Genomic DNA, 12,674 nt, shown 5'->3' with positions numbered 1-12,674 from the left:
CTCTATCACAATTTTGAAAAGCAGGTAACATCTAGCCCTCCACTCAACCCTTGTTATGCTTCAAAAAGAATTTGTCTAAGTTTGCATAAGTAAGTGGAAAAGAGACTAAGAAAAAGAGAAATTAAGAAAAGAGGAGAAATGATTCCCTACAACAGGTAACTTATCAGTTTTCGTGAAAGGTGTCAACTTTGAGAGAAAGCAGTATTATTTGTGATGGCTAAAGGGTAAAGGGACCCCTGACCGTTAGGTCCAGTCGCGGACGACTCTGCGGTTGCGTGCTCATCTCGCTCTATAGGCCGAGGGAGCCGGCATTTGTCCGCAGACAGTTTTTCCGGGTCATGTGGCCAGCATGACTAAGCCGCTTCTGGCGAACCAGAGCAGCGCACGGAAATGCCGTTTACCTTCCCGCCGGAGCGGTACCTATTTATCTACTTGCACTTTGACGTGCTTTCGAGCTGCTAGGTTGGCAGGAGCCGGGACTGAGCAACGGGAGCTCACCCCGTCGCGGGGATTCGAACCACCGACCTTCTGATCAGCAAGCCCAAGAGGCTCAGTGGTTTAGACCACAGCACCACCCGCGTCCCTACACAACACAAAACACTGTTGCTGTCTGTAGGTTTTATCTTTATTTTTTCTACCTTATATTTTGGAAATGTACATCCAGGTTTTATTTCCTTTAAATTTGGGGGGGGGCAAGAGAGTGGGGCCCTAAACTATAGCGTGTTTAGCATACATGTAAATACGGCACTAGGGGCTGCCTGCCCTGCTCACTCTGCTAAGCCTAGACTAACCGATCCAATACGAATCCAACCCCTGCGACAATCCAATATTGTGTCCTACATTTCTAAGCAGTGAAAAGTTCTGGAGCAGCAATACAGGGAGAAAGGGTACCAGGGGTAGGGGGGCTTGTAAACTGGCCACATATGGTTGATCTGTCTGGACTGAGATCAAGTCATACTCAAGCCACAAAGCTCTGTTTTGACGCTTCGTTCTTTGCTTGAATTCCCCAGAATATTTTGTTGGAAGCCTCCCAGAGTGGCTGGGGAAACCCAGCCAGATGGACGGGGTATAAGTAATAAATGATGATGATGATGATGAAAATAGTATAGGAATTAATACCAAAAAATACTACACCCCATTCCCTGCAAAAAGAAGGACGCCCTAAAAACAAACTGAGCACACCTCTTATATCAATCGGCAATGAGAACAGGAGATGGACCTTTCCATTAATTATATGTGGGCAGATCCACATAAAACATAGACTATGAACTGCCGAAATCTACCTGGCAGGGGAGGAAATGTGCAATTGGGACTCCAGGGAACTTTGACACACTGCTGTGCTGTTTTGTCCAAACTTGTTCTGCTTTCACTTTTGTTTGGGTGCCGTAAGTGCTGTTCCTGTTTCTCTTATCATAATGCCAAGGTCTCCATCAAAAGCAGAAATTGCGTGCACGAAAGTTGAAGCAACTTCTACGGAACAGAAACACAACGTGGCATTGTCTCATCGGTCTTGATCCATCAAGGGTGCTCTATTGTGTGCACGAAACATACCAGAGCTGCTGGGTGCGATGGCTATCAGGGCTTCAAGTAAAAGTAGTGATTATTTATTTCACCACTGAGGGAGGGTGGCACTCTGCGCATGCTCAGGCACTCACTCGTTTATGATGGCTTGAACATGAGAGGTAAGCGGAACAGCCGTGCACAAAGGCAGCATACCTCTAACGTAAGAACATAAAAAGAGCCTGCTGGATCAGGCCAATGGCCCAACTATTCAAGCATCCTGTTCTCACAGAAGCTGAGCAGATGTGTGTGGAAAACCCATAAAAATAAAATATCAGGGAAGGGCAATCTGTGGCCATACAGATGGTCTCTGCCAGCATGGCTAATGGTCAGGGATGGTGGGCATTGCAGTATATGTTTTAATGTACATATTGTCTCATCCCAAGGATAAGATCAAGGGAAGTAATAGTGCCACTGTATTCTGCTCTGGTCAGACCTCACCTGGAGTACTGTGTCCAGTTCTGGGCACCACAATTCAAGAAGGACACTGACAAACTGGAACGTGTCCAGAGGAGGGCAACCAAAATGGTCAAAGGCCTGGAAACGATGCCTTATGAGGAACGGTTAAGGGAGCTGGGCATGTTTAGCCTGGAGAAGAGGAGGTTAAGGGGTGATATGATAGCCATGTTCAAATATATAAAAGGATGTCACATAGAGGAGGGAGAAAGGTTGTTTTCTGCTGCTCCAGAGAAGCGGACACGGAGCAATGGATCCAAACTACAAGAAAGAAGATTCCACCTAAACATTAGGAAGAACTTCCTGACAGTAAGAGCTGTTCGGCAGTGGAATTTGCTGCCAAGGAGTGTGGTGGAGTCTCCTTCTTTGGAGGTCTTTAAGCAGAGGCTTGACAACCATATGTCAGGAGTGCTCTGATGGTGTTTCCTGCTTGGCAGGGGGTTGGACTCGATGGCCCTTGTGGTCTCTTCCAACTCTATGATTCTATGATTCTATGATTCTATGATTCTATAACCATTTTGTAGCCTTTCAAGAGGAAAGGAGAACAAGGATCAACTCTGTCCCAGAAACAATCTGATGGGATGCCCATGTGTTGAAGGCATGCTGTCTCTTATTGTGATATATACAGTGTGGAATTATAGTCCTGTAAGGAATCTGCTAGAATGCTGAGGGTTTTTTTTCATGTGGATTTGGAATTTGATAGTACAGTGGTACATTGGTTCTCGAATGTAATCCGTTCCGGAAGTCCATTCGACTTCCGAAACACATACATTTAATTGACCAGCTGTGCAACCCTGAGCAGTTTTACTCACTGAGTAGCCCCACTGAGTTCAGCAAGATTGACCCTCTTGTAAGTGCCTGTAAAAATGCACCCCACATTTTCTTTAAACAAGTGTCAGGCTTAGAGAGAAAAAGGTAAAGGTAAAGGTAAAGGGACCCCTGACCTTTAGGTCCAGTCGTGGCCGACTCTGGGGTTGCGACGCTCATCTCGCTTTATTGGCTGAGGGAGGCAGCGTACAGCTTCCAGGTCATGTGGCCAGCATGACTAAGCCGCTTCTGGCGAACCAGAGCAGCAGAACTATTACTTTAGCAAATAATAATTGCTGTTGTGCAAGAAACTGATTTCTGCAGTTATTGCTATACCATCCAATTGTAATCGTGACTGATAGCTTTTCAAATAAAGTTTCTCAAGACAAAAGCAAGAATGTCATGTTTAAATGCATATTGTATTTTTTAAACATAGTTATAGTAAGTTGGGAACCCAAATAAAGCAGAAGCACGAGGGCCAACTTGTGTTTTTGGCAATCTAGTAAGGTAAAGTCAGGGAAGTGATTATGGCAGTCCTAAAAAGAGGTTTAAATGACACACATGACAACACTTTTATGCTAGGTAAGTTGCACATTGTGGTGTTATGTTGATCAAAAGAAATACTGCATGTAAAACACATTTCAAGTAGCATCTCATCATGTTTCTTAACACTAAGAACTCCAAAGAAGAGAATAAAGTTAAAACATATGGCTTTTTCTTTTCATTTGTTGAGTGTGTGTGTGTGTGTGTGTGTGTGTGTGTGTGTGTGTGTGTGTATTTGTGACAAGCATAATATGCTAAACTCTCATGAGTTTATTTTCGTAAGCTCATCTGATTGTGTTCCCCATATTGCTCACATATTGCTCACATGCAGGGCTCCAAACCCAGAAATAGCCCTAAAACGTCATATAGACGTCACAAAAAGGAGTGAAAAAAGGAGTGAACATGCGGTCCGCCAAGCTGCACAGAGGTCCGGAACTAAACCCTTACGCAAAACGAGGATTGCCTGTACCATACTCTGGACTTCTAAGCCAGTGGTCAAGAACTGTAATTTAGTAGATATATGGAGATTGAAACACCCCTTGGAGAAACAATATACATTTCACTCTGAACCAAATCAATCGATGTCAAGATTAGACCAAATATGGGTATCAAATGAACTAACAACAAGAATTACAAAAACTGAAATCCAGGCTAAAGTTATTTCTGACCACAATCCCATAACAATGGAGATGAGGGGAATTGAAAAACGAACCTTCAGATGGAGACTAAATGATAATCTGTGGGACGACCAAAAATTTGTGGAAAAAATACGGTCGAGACTATTTGAATATTTTACAGACAATTTAGATAAAGGGGTAAAAACAAGTGTGGTATGGGATGCCAGTAAGGCTGTAATGAGGGGCCTGTTTATTCAACAAAATGTGTGGAAAAGAAATAACAAGGAAAAAAGATCTAAGGAAATTTTGAGACAGATTATGGATTACGAACAAAAATTGACTAAAAAACCAAACAATGAAAGGATATTGCAGGAAATAAAGTCCCTCCAAACACAATTTGCAATGTTAATAAATAAGGAGGTGGAGTGGAATATTAAAAGACTAAGACAGAAAAATTTTGAATTTGCCAATAAGTCAGGGAAATGGCTTGCATGGCAAGTCAAAAAGAGAAAGGAACAAAAAACAATTAACAAAATACAATTAAATGGAGAAGAGGTAATAGATCCCAAAAGAATTAGAAAAGGATTTGTGGACTTTTACGAGCAATTATATAGAAATAAGGATAAAAACAACAACAGGAAAATACAAAGATATTTAGAAGAAAAAATGGTGAGGAAAATCTCGACAGAGCAAAAAGAAAGGTTAAATGCCCCAATTTTTAGAGAAGAGGTGGAAGAAGTGATAAAGGAATTGAAAAGAGGGAAAGCCCCTGGCCCGGATGGGTTCACTTCAAGCTATTACAAAGAAATGAAAGATATATTGATGACTCCGCTAGTTAACGTGATGAATAACATCTTAAAAGAAAGAGAGATCCCAAGTACTTGGAAGGAAGCTTTTATTACAATAATTCCAAAACAAGATGCAGATCTAACTCAAGTAAAAAATTACAGACCCATTTCTTTATTAAATACAGATTATAAGATCTTCGCCGGAATCTTAGCAAAAAGATTAAAAAAGATATTAATAAAGGTCATCCACAAAGACCAAGCGGGCTTTCTACCGGGAAGACAAATAAAAAACAATACAAGAAGTATAATTAATATAATAGAATATTTATCGGATAGATATGACAAACCAGCTAGTTTAATTTTTGTAGATGCGGAGAAAGCCTTCGATAACGTAGTTTGGGATTTTATGTTGAGAAATTTGGAATTTATGGATGTGGGTCAAGAGTTTTGGAATGGGATAAAGGCAATATATACAGAACAGAAGGCGAAGTTGATAATAAATAATGTCATCACTGAAGATATAAAAATCTCTAAAGGAACAAGGCAGGGCTGCCCTCTTTCGCCGCTCCTCTTCATAATTGTTTTGGAGGTCCTACTAAATGCGATAAGGCAAAATAAACAAATTAAGGGGATAACATTAGGTTCAAATGAATACAAGGTTAAAGCTTACGCTGATGACGTGGTTTTAACGGTGGAAGAACCTATAGACAGCATAAAGGGAATTTTGGAAGAGATGGAGGAATTCGGGAAGTTAGCAGGATTTAAACTGAATAAGAGCAAGACTAAAATGATTGTTAAAAATCTGGACCAAGACAAGATACAACTATTACAACAACAAACAGAAATTGAAGTCGTAAATAAGGTAAAATACTTAGGTCTTTGGCTCACTAATAAAAACATCGATTTGTACCAAAATAATTACATCCCGGTCTGGAATGAAATTAAAAAAAATTTGGAGATTTGGGCCAGGATGAAACTATCTTTTTGGGGAAGAATATCTATGGTGAAAATGATGATACTCCCAAAAATGCTATTCCTATTCCAAACGATACCCATAATTAAAGGCACCAAAAATTTTAAAGAATGGCAAAAGGCGATCTCTAGATATGTCTGGGAAGGAAAGAAGCCCAGAATTAAGTTTAAGTTATTAACAGATACAACGGAAAGAGGGGGCTTTGCCTTACCAGACATGAGATTGTATTACGAGGCCGCATGCCTTTGCTGGATAAAAGAGTGGATAAAGCTGGAAGACACAGAATTATTGGATCTAGAAGGGTATAAGAATAGATTTGGGTGGCATGCATACCTGTGGAGGGATAAAATAAGAGTACATAAGGGATTTTGCAACCATATCTTTAAGGGTCCTTTGATAGAGGTCTGGAATAGGTATAGGAATATATTAGAACCAAAAACCCCACATTGGTTGTCCCCATTAGAGCTGATAAGTGTAAAAAAAGTTAACATGGAGAAAAAATGGGGCAGGTATGGAGAAATGGTAATGAAGGAAGGAGCGAAATGGAAAATAAAACCATATGATCAGGTTAAAATATATACATATGACTGGCTGAGCTACTTCCAGATAAATGAAATATTTAAAAAAGAGGTGAAGGAAAGGGGCTATGAAGAAAAGGTATCGACATTTCAGAGAGAGATAATAAATAATGATCGTAAAAATCTGTCAAAAATGTATAATATACTGTTAGAATGGAATATGAAAGATGAGAAAGTTAAAAAGGTGATGAGTCAATGGGCAAAGGACTTCGGCTACGAGATTCAACTAGAGAATTGGGAAAAACTGTGGAGAGTGAATATAAAGTTCACTGCATGTGTGTTACTAAGGGAAAATATGATGAAGATGCTATTCAGATGGTACATGACACCTGTAAAATTAGCTAAGATGTATAAAACAGACAACAAATGCTGGAAATGCAGACAAAAAGAAGGAACGTTCTATCATCTATGGTGGGAGTGCACGAAAGTTAAAGGCTTCTGGGATGAAATTTACAATGAAATCAAAAAAATACTAAGCTATACCTTCGTAAAGAAACCTGAAGCTTTTCTATTAGGATTGATGGGAAAAGACATCAAAAGAGAGGATTGTAAAATCTTCCAGTATGCGGTAACGGCAGCTAGAATTGTGGTAGCGCAGAAGTGGAAACAGGAAGAAAGCCCAACGATAGCAGAGTGGAGACTAAAACTGATTGAATATGCTGAGCTGGATAAATTAACAGGGAAAATTAGATATATTAAGGATCAAAAGTTTATTAATGACTGGGGGAAATTTGTGGGATATCTGGAGAACAAATGTTTTGTAAACACAACGCTAGTCGGATTTAAAGAGGCACTGTAAAGCATTAAGAGGTACTGCTTATTGGATATAATGTATGAAGGGAGGTATAAATGGCAGTATGAACGATTGGAATGTGCTATAAAGAAACAAATACGAATGAATGTCAACGACGCTGAAGGAAGTCTAAAATGTATGAGATGTATGCAATACGAATATAATGTACATATATGGAATACTAATAAAATTTTAAAATGCAAAAAAAAAAAAAAAAAAAAAAAAAAGCCAGTGGTTCCCAAACTTTCTGGGGCTGCTGCCCGCTTGGTTCCATAGACTCATCCCCAGTGCCTCCTACAGTCCCACTCTATAAAAAGCATTACAGGGGAACCTTGGTTGTTGAATACTTCGGAAGCCGAACAATTCAGAACCTGAACGCCGACAACCCGGAAGCGAATGCTTCCATTTTTGAATGCACCTCGGAAGTCGAACGGAACTCCATTTTTAAAAAAGAATTTGCCGATCGGCAATTGATCCTTGGTTGTCAAATGTTTCGGAAGTCGAACGGTCTTCCGGAACGGATTATGTTCGACAACCGAGGTTCCACTGTACAGTCGTACCTTGGAAGTCGAACGGAGTCCGTTCCAGAAGTCCATTTGACTTCTGAAACGTTTGGAAACCAAAGTGCTGAGGCATCAGGCATAAGCCTGCATTTTATTTATGTTTGATCAGGACTTGTATATTAAAGAGGGCTTAGATTTTCAAAAGTTTCATGCCAGGCAAGAAGGCTAGCTGCTTAAGAAAACACTGACAGTGTTTTCCTCTTAGACAAGGGGCCCCTTTTGATTGATAGCAGAAAACAATTCTCAAAGTCGTAAAAGCTGAAATTACAGACTGAGTAAGGACGCTGACCCTACATGTTACAGAAGATAACAAAGGCAGAGATAAATATAATTAGGAATGAGTAAATAGTAAAATAATGCCAATGTGCCTCCCAGTAAAATGAGCCAGATCTTCTTTCCAAGGTTAAAGGCCAAATGGAGAAGCATCTAGCTGGCAGAAATTTTGGGAAGTCTTTTAAAGCTGTTTCTTTCTTAAAGAGAGAGAGTTTAAGGGCAATAAATGTTGGGAAGAGCTAATGGAAACAAAGCAACTGGCTGGAGAAGGGGGGGGGAAGATGTAAACTAAAGAGGTTTCTTCTGAAACTGTTTTAAACTGAGTTCCTTTTTTACAAAGGCCTTATTCCTTTTAAGAGGCTACTTGTGTTGTGTATTAAATATATTGGCTTAAATATAATTATGCAAAGGATTTAACAAATGCTAGAAGAGTTGTATTTATCCTGGAATTAAGTCAGACACCAGCCTAGCCCTCCAGCCAGACAGGAAGACGCCATCCAAGCTGTCCTGATATATGGCTGTCAGACATTTGTTTAGAAACCTTCAAATGAAGGAGATCTTTCAATGTTGATGTGAAACTCAAGATCCTTGACATATGTTTAAGATAAAAATTTAAGATTAACCATTTGTTTTAGAAGGCAATAGGGCAAGGAGGGCAAGAGGTGAGCTGGTAATTAAGATTCCTTGTTGAGACACATGTAAGATATATTACTACTTATTTGTCATTTATAGATGTAACAATATATAGCTCTTTGTGTTCCATATAAGGACAGGAGGATATGGGTGTATCTTTTAGGATTGGATATAGCAATCAGCCAATAGGAAATCCAACCAGGCTGATTGGACAGAGGCAGCCACAGGAGGAGCAAAGGGGGCTGGATTAAGGGAATATAAGGGCTGGCCATAATGGCAGGAGGCCAGGCCAGAGCTTGGTAACCATATACCACTGTGCCTCTCATTTATTTGTCTGACAAATAAATAATTATTTTAAATTCTCTATTGCTGCGTTGAATATTTCATTCCAGCTAAGCGTTAACCACAAGCAGGGTGCTACATTTTATGGTGCTCCTGTGACTCGGATAAGTGGTCTGCTGGAACGCAGCCCCTTCGCCCTATTGGGCAGGGTACAAGAGAGAGGATCTCTAAACTGCTTACCCAAGCGCGCACTGGTAAATTTTTCCAGGGGGAACGCAGAAGTCTCGTCTGTCTGATACCCTGCTCACTGGCGGCGACGGACCGGGGGGAAACGGAACCAACCAAGGGTAAGTGCACAAAGGGATTTTTGGCCCTCCAATTAATTGGGAGGAAGAGAAGTCTTGATCAAACTTCTGCGTCTCAGTAAGCGGGAACTGAGTACGCTAGGTGGTTGGGTACATCAGATGGTGATCTGGTGTAGGGAAAGGAAAGTTGGGAGGTAGTGTGTGGTGAAGTATCTAGCGCATTGTATGTGTGAGAAAGTACAGAGCAATCTGTAGCTGACCTGAGTGTGGAGTGGGCAGTACTTCGGTTCCTGGTAAGGCGACTTCACCAGGCAAGGAAACCCACGAAGCGTGTGTGTGAGTGACTGAGTGGATACTTCACAGGGCCATACAATGGGAGTTGGGGGTTCAAAAGGGGAAAATACACCTCTTGAATGTATGTTAAATAATTTTAAGAAAGCCTTCTCAGGGGCGTATGGAGTCAAAATGACACCAGAGCGCCTGAGAACGTTATGTGAATTAGAGTGGCCGAAGCAAAATACTGAATGGCCATCTCAAGGAACCTTTGATATAAATTTAGTAAGCAAACTTTGGTCTAACATCGCCAAAGAAACTGGAGGGTGCCCAGAACAATTTTCATATATAGATTCCTGGCTGAGCACATTAAATAAAAATCCTCCATGGATAAGGGAATGCAAAGTCCAACGATGCAAATTATTGGCTGTAAAAGCCGAAGCTAGGAAAGGAATTTTGCCAAATAAACTCAAACCCATTTTTGAGGGACCAGAGGAAGAGCTGCTTCCACCTCCACCCTATGCTCCACATCGAAGGGAGCCTAATCCAAACACTCCACCAGTTGTAACCCCAAGGCAAGAAAGTGGAATGAATAGTGGGGCTGGAGTCACAGAACTTGATTCCTTGATAGATTATGAAAAATATCTTCAGGAGGCATTGGAGTCCTATAATAAAGCCCAAGCAGAAGCGGTTATTCCATCTGTGAGTCCCAGTAGAACTCCATCTACAGTCTCTTTTAGTGAAACAACTGATTGCCTACCCCAAACCCCTGTACATCCAAGTCCTAGAGAATTATTACAGAAGTTACAGGGAGACCTTAATCGGTCAGCAAGCAATACAGCCAGGCGTATAAAGCTGCTAAAAGAACGCCTTGGGACAAATACCATCCCCTATGATTTGAGGCCCCTAGAGCAAAGCAAAGAGAAAGATCACGTACTAGCCCCTCTCAGAAGAGTATTTGATGCACTTGAGGAGCCTGTGCTGGTTAACGGGCAACTCGGACCACGGCCACCTCGAACTTCGACCCTGCAGTACATTCCATTCACAACTACGGATCTGATGAATTGGAAAACACACACCCCATCTTTTGCAGAAAAACCTCAGGCTATGATGGACTTGGTGACTTCAATAATAAATACTCATAGTCCTACTTGGACAGATTGCCGCCAGCTCCTGAATACTCTGTTCACCACTGAGGAAAGGAGAGACATAATTGAAAAGGCACAGATATATTTGTGTGAGCAGGCCAGAGTGGGAAATATTTTTAATATTGACCGTCATCTCCAAGACAACTTTCCCTTGGAAGATCCTAATTGGGATCCAAACAATGTAATTCACCTGGCCAGACTTACCACTTACCGCCAGACGCTTGTGCAAGGTATCCGCAGGGCATGCCAGAAGCCCACTAATATGTCTAAAGTCTCAGAAGTAGAACAGAAACCAAATGAGAGTCCAGGAGACTTTTTAGAGAGGCTGCAAGAAGCCTATCGTATATGGACTCCTTTTGACCCTGAAGCCCCTGAAAACAGCAGAATGATTACTGCTACATTTGTGGCCCAGTGCGCTTCTGACATTCGTAAGAAAATTCAGAAATCAGAAGGATGGGAAGGGATGCTGATGAGCCAAATTATGGCCATTGCACGCCGAGTTTATCGGAATAGGGATGAGGCTGAGAAACAAGAGAAGAAGAAGTGGCAGAAGGAAAAGATGGTAATGCTAGCCACAGCAGTGAAGCAAGACTACCGCCCCTTAAATGGAGGAAGAGGGCGGGGAAGGAATCCACCACTGGGAAGGAATCAATGTGCGAATTGCAAGAAGGAGGGTCATTGGAAGCGGGAGTGTCCTGAACCCCTGAGGTTGGAAGAAGTACGCCCAGGCCCAGGCCCAGGCCCAGGCTCCGGCCCAAGAAACCAGGGACGGGGACGGGGAATGATCCGAGATGGAAGATATCAGAGACCTGGACAAGGACGGAGTAGGGACAATGTCATTGGACTGGCAGAGGAGGATTTTACCCAAGACTAGGAAAGACCGGACTCCATAAAGTTAGGCTTCCAGGAGCCCACGGTCACGATTCAATTAGGAAGCCATTTAATAGACTTTATGATTGATACTGGGGCTGAATACTCAGTACTCCCAGAACTATTGCAGAAAAAGGCATCCAAAAGTGTAGTCATTAAAAGTGCCACTGGTCAGTCAGCTAAGAGGTCTTTCCTCCAACCTTTGGAATGCCAGATTGGGGGACATCGTTTAACCCATCAGTTTTTGTATATACCTGAGTGTCCAATACCTCTCTTAGGTAGAGATATGCTGTCCAAATTGCAGGCCCAAATCACCTTCACTCCTCGAGGTCCAGAAATGAAACTGCCATCAAAGGCAGCAGGAATAATTTCCCTCTCAGTACCTAAGGAACAATCATGGCGCCTAATGTCAGCCCTGCAAGTCCAACCCACATTGGATACAGAGTTAAACAAGCTCCTCCGAACTCTACAGGTGCCACCAGGAGTATGGGCCGAAAATAGCCCACCAGGAATGGCTAAGAATATAGCTCCAATTGTAGTAACCTTAAAACCTATGGCTACCCCTGTATCTGTAAAGCAATATCCTTTACCCCGGCGAGCAGCAGAGGGCATCCAGAAACATTTGGACCGCCTATTAAAATATGGTCTGCTTAAGCCCTGCCAATCAGAATGGAACACACCCCTTTTGCCTGTTCGAAAACCTGGGACAGATGAATACAGGCCAGTGCAGGACTTGAGGCTCGTAAACCAGGCTATCGAGACCTTGCACCCAAATGTACCAAACCCATACACCCTGCTGAGTTTGATCCCACCAGAAGCAACATTTTTTACTGTATTGGACTTGAAAGATGCATTCTTCTGTTGCCGGCTGGCACCACAGAGCCAACCTATATTTGCCTTCCAGTGGGAAGACCCTTTGACAGGAACAAAAGGCCAGCTAACCTGGACAAGATTGCCCCAGGGATTCAAAAATTCCCCAACTTTATTTGGCACTGCCTTGGCGAAGGATCTAACAAGTTACCCCTCAATACCTGGAGAAAAGGTGGTTCTGCAATATGTAGATGACCTTATACTAGCAGCAAAGGATTTTGATACCTGTAAAGAAGGTACAGAGGAACTGCTCCACTTGCTCTGGGAAGCTGGCTACCGAGTTTCCCAGAAAAAGGCACAGTTATGTTTAGAAAAGGTCAAATATTTGGGCTTTGACATCTC

This window comes from Podarcis bocagei (assembly GCF_964188305.1).
Source record: "Podarcis bocagei genome assembly, chromosome: W".
NCBI lineage: Eukaryota > Metazoa > Chordata > Lepidosauria > Squamata > Lacertidae > Podarcis > Podarcis bocagei.
This window is presented reverse-complemented; position numbering follows the sequence as displayed.